This window comes from Salmo salar, chromosome ssa07 (genome assembly GCF_905237065.1).
Source record: "Salmo salar chromosome ssa07, Ssal_v3.1, whole genome shotgun sequence".
NCBI lineage: Eukaryota > Metazoa > Chordata > Actinopteri > Salmoniformes > Salmonidae > Salmo > Salmo salar.
Genome location: NC_059448.1, coordinates 56,027,693 through 56,035,575, shown reverse-complemented (window position 1 = coordinate 56,035,575; position 7,883 = coordinate 56,027,693). Strand labels below are relative to the sequence as shown.

The following is a 7,883-nucleotide window of genomic DNA, read 5'->3' as shown; positions in this document are numbered from 1 at the left end:
TCCTTAGATTTACATTGTTAGTCATCAGCCACAATGAATGCGGCCTCTGGATGTGCAGTTTGTTCTAAGTATAATTGTATAATTCCTTGAGTGCCAGCGTGGTGTTGGCCTGGGGAGGAATGTAAACAGCTGTGATGATAACCGATGAGAATTCTCTCGGGAGGTAGTCGTCAGGTATTCCAGATCAGGTGAGCAAAATGCCAAAATAGTTTCTACATTACAATAGTCACACCAAGAATTGTTGATCATATAGCATAGCCCTTCTCGTTTGTTCTTTCCTGACAAATACTTTGTCCTGTCCATCCGTTGAATGAAAAACCCAGCAGGCTGGATAGCCGTGTTCAGCATCGATGGGGAGAGACATGTTTTCGTGAAGCATAGTACCATACAGTCTCTCTAGTCCTTTTGGTAGGAAATTCCTGCCCTGAGCTCATCCACTCATATAGTCCAGATACTGAACATTAAAATACTAGGAAGGGGTGGGCGATTAGCCCTTCTCAGCCTTACTAGAACGCTGGCTCTCCTTCCATTTCTCTGGCGGCACCTTTTGGGTAAGGCGCCAGGTATGAGTGGGACTGCTTCTGGGAATACAAATAAGGGTCCAGGGCCCAGATTCACAAACCACTTCTTACGTAAAACTTAAAAAGTGTATTAATAAAGTTTGTAAATGCAATTCCTAACATTTCTTAAGAATTCATGATTTTCTTAACTATCTTAAGATCATTGTCACTAGGCAACCGAGCTAGCTAGCCATCTAGCTAGCAAGGGGAATCATGTAAGCATATTTCTTACTGAGATTACTGGTCTAAAATGTTATTGGATTTAAGACAATCAATACTGAATCTTTCAGACGAAGTTTGTGAGTGAATTAGACATGCTCAATTGCTTTCATTAGCCTATTTTCTCACTTCCATGAGTTTAAGACAAGGGTTTAGCAGTATTGGAATTAAGAATATTTTCAAGAAGAAATCCAAAAAGTTGATTTTCAAGAATCTAGTTTCTTCTTAACTATTTTCTTAGAACTTTGGGGAATAGCAACTTTTTTAGTATGTTTCTTTTTCAGTATAAAGTTAAGGGGAAAATGGCACATAAGTAAGAAATGTCTTCTTAAGAAGACTTGGTGAATCTGGGCCCAGGTCCGGAATGTCGAATTTGAGGTTCAACGATATGTCGTCCGGAAAGTTGAATTTGAGGTTCAACGATATGTCTTATTTCATAACCGCCAGCAATTTGGTCCTTAAACATTTACAACAAAGATATACTGTACATTGACATACTAAAATAAAGTGCCAATGTGTTATAGGAGTTCCCATATAATGTTTACACTGTACCAGATTAAGTATACATCTATTTTATACTACTACCAAACCTCTCCCCCCTCATTGGAGGACAACTTTATTTTCATTTTTTTACTTACATTTTTTTTAACACTTATCTTTTGTCCCTCTCTCCCTCCTTGTTTCACTGTATTTCTTCCCTCCATGGAAAAGTCATACCAATTGTAAAGAACAGTTTCATCATAATGTTAAAACCGAAGTTTTTCAGCGTTGCCTTGGAGGAAATAAACACACAAACTGTTTCAAATGCTTTATTTGTGGAAAATCATGATCTAATATTATAGATGATGAGCTATGACAAGGATTGTATTCACCAAAAAAATTGCTAAACCAATTTGCATGGTGAGCAACATGACAGTTCCCAAGTTTTGACACTGATAATATCCTCTTGGAGGCTCTATTGATGATATGGTGTGAATCAAGGAATGTTAGACACCACCATGCTCTCTCTCATATGTGGTGCAGGGAATTACAGCGCCAGTGTCCAAATTGGTTATAATAGAAAATACCCAAGTATAATTGTCTCTACACATGTAGATTGTCACCTTTACTATGGAAGTTAATCAAGATCAATGATTAAGAAAATACACTTTATTATACTGGTGTCAATTTTGTGAGAGTAAACATTTATTATTTTTCAATAAAATCTCTGAACTATTGTAGTGGAAATTCACCACCATGTTGTGGAAATTACCACCAGGGACACTCAAAATCAATCTTAAATGAATCATCCTTTCTGATCAGTGTGCTGGAGAGGTTCCAAACAACTCAATGCACCATAGTACACGTGTCAATCAGGAGCTCTGCTGGGGCAGTCTCAGCAGTTATATTTGCATGATTTAGCATAATTAATCAATCATTACCGTTTTGTTTCATTCATGTGACCGACCAATACTGTTTCATAACATGTGACAGACCAATACTGGTTCATAACATGTGACAGACCAACACCTCACGAGGCTTCTTTCTCTCTAAACTGAGACCTTGAAAATTTGATCTTTCAAATCAAATTTTATTGGTCACATACACATGGTTAGCAGATGTTATTGCGAGTGTAGTGAAATTTCTTCTCAAAACAAAGGTCTGGGCATACTGCCAAATAGCTTATACTGATAGTGAGAATTGTTTCAGTCAGTCACTTGCATGAGCACAGAAAACAGTTATTAGAAAAGCACATGAATAGAACACAGAAAATTAGTTATTAGAAAAGCACATGAATAGAACACAGAAAATTAGTTATTAGAAAAGCACAAACATAAAAAAAATTCCAGCACACCATTAACAGGAAAGGCATAGTTCCAGAAATACATTTTAGAATGAAAGATTCTCACAAACAAAACGTCTGGACACTGTAATAGCATGTGAGCTCTCTAATTTCAAGTGACCAATGACTGGCCAACTTGAGACTCAAAAGATAAACCTGACTTTGTAAAATATATCTTAGATCAGCATAAAAAGACTAGCATTACAACTCCTCAGACAGCTGTACATGAGAGGATAATGTTTTATCATTTGTTGTTCCTGTTTGTTTGCTTTTCAAGCAGTGAGATTCCATTTTATAATGTAAAGCGATATATAAACTAAATAAATAATTTATTACTATTATTGTATGCGCTGCATGGTGAAACCGGACTTAGAGATGACCCAAAGATGGCCCAAGTCTTAGGTTATATGCTTGTGGTGGCTAATTTCTTTACTATCAAATGAGGAGACAAACTTATCACACAAGTCAGAGTTATACTTAAACTAAATCTTTATTCACTTAGTAATAAGGGAGCAGGTCAATACAACACACACACATAAAGTGAATCGATTTGAGTGCTCTACGATAACAATGGCTGGTCGACGAATCACCCTCAGATGATTCGTTGAGAGCCCCGAGACAAAAGTACAAAGGTATTTTATAGCCAAGATACACCCCTTTCAACCTACATAGAAAGGGTCACAAGGTTAAGATTTGTATGAAAGATACTTATAATTCACAGCAGACAGTATCTGCTGTAAAAACAGTTATCTTTGTGTAGAGACCAGGGTCTGGCCCCGAGCCATCTCTCCCTGGTACCATATAGAACAGAAACATTAACTCATACTCTGGAATGCAGTCTCTTTAGGTTTTATCACCCAAAAGACATCGTAAATCTCCTGTCAGTGTTATCTCACAGAGGCCCATCCTCAGTAGAACACACACACAATAGTTATAAGAATCCCCTATTCTGCTGCATAAAACAACCATTTGATGCTATAAAAGTATTATAACAATCTTGCAATTTTGCTCTCACATGCTTCATGTGCATGCACATTGAGCCATGGCTCCATCCAGTGCCCTCTGGTTTACTGGCTGTGATGCCGTCTCTGTGTTGAAGAAAGGGGTGTGGTTTGTTTTTAAAGGAGATCCTAAATGTTAGGGAGACCGTCAAATATACACGGTAAACAAAAATAAAGTAGTTTCAACTAATTATTATTATTATTATTAAGTAAGGCTTTTTTTTAGTTTACTCAACTTTTCAGGTAAAGTGTTAGCAGAACTTAATGTTTAGTTGGCCCAAAATTGTGTTTGCTCAACTTGTCTATGTTCATTCAACTCTTATTTGGGCATCTAACAAAAAGTATGTGTAACTGGTTACACAAACACACACAAAGTGCTTTTCACATACAATGTTTTCAACTTATATATCTGACGTACATGATTACATTGTTCATGTTCATTTATACAGTAATTGTTATTCAACATGTCCTTACCTGGGGTTTGAACTCACAACCTTTGGGTTCATGGCATTCCGATCTTCCTGCTACACCCCCATGTTGTGTGTTTGTAAAAAGTTATGGTTTTCCTACCTTGTCAGAACATTCAGGTGAATTGTTTGGATGTTGGAGTCCTGAAAAGGCAGGAAAACACGTACACATGCATGCACGCACACAATATATGAGATATATTAATATATGATGACAAGGTGTTAATCAAGGAATAAAGGTGAATGTGGTCACACTTTATTTAGATAGCTCCATATAGATGATCTACAGATAGTATTACCATCTGTTGATAATCAAATGCTTGTTAAGGTTACAGTTAGTGTCAGCGTTAGAATAAGGGTTAAGTTTAGGGTTAGGCTAAGGGTTAAGTTTTTAGGTTCAGGGTTAGTTAGTTGAAATGTTATTGAACATCTACTGAACATCTACTTTGGATTATCCAAGTAAAATGTAAACAGACACCACCACACTATCTTTCATATGCGGTGCAGTGAATTACAGCCCCAGATTCCAATTGGTTATGAACAATAACACCCACTTTAGATTATCTCTGTCTCTAATAATAACAAACGACACAAAGGGAGGAAATCGTGTGTCCTTGAGATATGTTTAATCAAGGTCAAGAAAATACAGCTTATGTTGTTGACAAGCAGTGGTGAGGGGAAGTGCGGCAAGAATCAAAACAAGAAATACCATGCAATGCTTCCCTATGAGAAACGTTTGGAATTATTCCTGAATACGCTTGGAAAGTGGAGACGCCACAAACATAAAAAATAAAGTAGAAATATTATTGGAGACAGCATCGCATTTGCTAGCAAAGATTGCAAATACATTTGGGCAAAGACCATGAAAGATCACGGCTGGCCTCTGGTGGAGGAATTGTCACATCGGCATGTAGAACAAGAATAATAATGCATTTGCTGCTTGCAATCTGGTTGATATCTATGTTTCCAAGGGGATGTAAAGATGGTGGCCACTAGATGACAGCAGTGTATGTGCACAGTTTCAGACTGATCCAATGAACCATTGCATTTTTGTTCAAAATTGTGTATCAAGACAGCCCAAATGTGCCTAATTTGTTTATTAATAACTTTTCAAGTTCAAAACTGTGCACTCTCCTCAAACAATAGCATGGTATTCTTTCACTGTAATAGCTACTGTAAATTGGACAGTACAGTTATATTAACAAGAATTTAAGCTTTCTGCCAATATCAGATATGTCTATGTCCTGGGAAATGTTCTTGTTACTTACAACCTCATGCTAATTGCATTACCCAACTTTAGCTCAACCGTCCCGTGGGGGACCCACCGATCCTGAAGAAGTTTTAAAGTAATGATGGAATGTCGTTTCTCTTTGCTTATTTGAGCTGTTCTTGCCATAATATGGACTTGGTGTAGAACTGACACTGATAATGAGAAGCAGGAACGGAGAGTGAACATTTCATTTTGCACAGGCATGGAACAGGACAGGAACAGCGTCAGAATCGGGTAACACAATGACATACGACAATTAATGCAGAATCGGAGAACAGAGCTGGGGAAAGACGGATATAGGGGAGGTAATAAAACAGGTGATTGAGTCCAATGAATCGCTGTAGCGTGTGACGAGGGAAGCAGGAGTGCATAATGATGGGCAGCCTGGCGGAGGAAGAGCAGGAGTAGGTGTGACACTTGGTCTTTTACTAAATAGGGCTCATTTTTGGACTTTATTAATTGTATATAGCCATTGATTTTTAAGAATATAACTTATAAATGACAGTTGAGCTTAATACAACTGCATCAGAAGCCAAAATATAAGCTTTTACTCAATTGTTTGTAAACAATGTTTTTTTTAAGTGTAGTTTTAAAAACTACACTTGTAGTTTTTTAAGTGTAGTTTTTTTCTTTTGGATGATCTGTCCTTGCATCCATAGCTCCATCTGTGAAGAGTGGTTACATTTCTATAGCTACATACCTCATCTGTTTACCAGAACAAGTGGTGGGATGTCAAACTGTAGCTTTAAAGGATTTCCAACCCTTACTAATTTTACCATAAACTTTCTACACATTTCTTTAAGTATAGATCTGATTATATTTTACACATTGTATTTATCTGTTTTAATTTGTGAGAGAATAATAATGATATACCTTTATTAATAAAAGTTATTGTTACAAGTCATTTTCAAATGAGTTAATAATGTTGAGGGGAAAAGGGTGGAACCATACACATAGTTCAGTAGCAACCTTACCTGGTATAAACACTACCCGCAGAGTTGACCCCAAAGACACTACCATCAGTTGCCACCTCAATCATGGAAAGCTTGCCATCAATGTGACTCCACCCCTTGTTTTGACAGGTGTCTTTGTTCACATACTGAAAACAAACATATAACCAATCAGGGTTTTAAGACAATTTCAACAGTTATAACATTAAACAGTTTTAAAATAACTGACATTCTCCATCCTCTACTACTCTACTCCAGCTCTCACACTCTTTCCCAGATCTTACACTCATTAAGTAGATATCATCATTCTTGTTGACTGCCCAGCACGCAAAAGGTCCGCAGCTGTAGTACTTCACAGCTCCTGGCAACCTTATCCGTTGAAGGGGTGAGTCTAGACCCTTGTAGCCAAGTGTGTAACTACTTGCCAGACAGAATGGAATATCGTCCATGTTGGCCCCCACTATAAAGCCCCCCCCCCAGCATCCACCTGCTTTGTAAAAGCTGAAGACCACAAAGATAAGCAAACAAGAAGCACATACTGTACATGTGTTAGTACTGCCAAATTACTTACAATGGCATAATGTTAAACATGTAAAATTTACCCTGATGGTAATGAGAAAAGCTAAGAATCCTCTGGATTCATAAATGAGTAATGTTCTCCACTTACTTGCAAATTGAACCAAATTACCGGCCACATACTTGAACATGAGGTTTCCATGGTTGATACCCCAGATCCCTGCTGGTCCTACAGTGATATGCTTCAGGTAACCAGGCATGCGGATCCATTTATCACCTACAAGGTAGTAGGGGATTTGACTTGTGTCCGTAGCAACCACTTGCCCCAGTCCTGCATCGATCTGCATCAGATTCTTGATATCCACTACAGGCTGACAGTCCCAGGCTATGGAGACACCAGATCAAAGACACATCAGTAGAATTCACCAGCAAAAAGGAGGATGAAATTATGGAGCCAACTTGATGATCAATTCCAAGTTTAATGTGGAGCTGCCTATGAAAATAATATTTCAAATGATGGTAACTTACCATGACTGATGGCCAGGAGACAGAGGACCAATAGGAAGGCTGCAGTGGTTCTCATGATGTCTCTGTAGATCTACAGTATAAGTTTGGTTGAACATAGACTTTGTCCCCTTATATATATATATATATACATAGCCCTGGGACAAGCTTTCAACGCCCATGAAATAATTATTAATGAGCTATTTATATCTGACAAACAACCCGTTTGAAGGAAACGTTAACGGGAGGAGGATATAACCCCACCCTCTCCCACACACACACAATAATATTATACACTGAACAAAAATATGAAACGCAACATGTAAAGTGTTAGTCCCATGTTTTATGAGCTGAAATAAAAGATCCCAGAAATGTTCCATACGCACAAAAGCTTATTTCTCTCACCTACTGCACTTGGCAGGTGGCATATTTGTAGAGCTGTTTGATAAGGTTGCTAAGTGTTGTAGAAGGACCCATATAATGTTTATACTGTACCAGACTAAGAGTAACACAGTTTACACCCCTACAATCCCACTTCACTGGAGAACTTTATTTTTTATTTCATTTGTTATAA

General features: G+C 37.7%; 1 pseudogene; it reads right to left on the bottom strand.

Annotated features, from left to right (window-relative positions):
- Window positions 1–2,939: 2,939 nt before the first annotated feature.
- On the bottom strand, window positions 2,940–7,452 carry LOC106609755 (fish-egg lectin-like; annotated as a pseudogene).
- Between the last annotated feature and the right edge of the window lie 431 nt (window positions 7,453–7,883).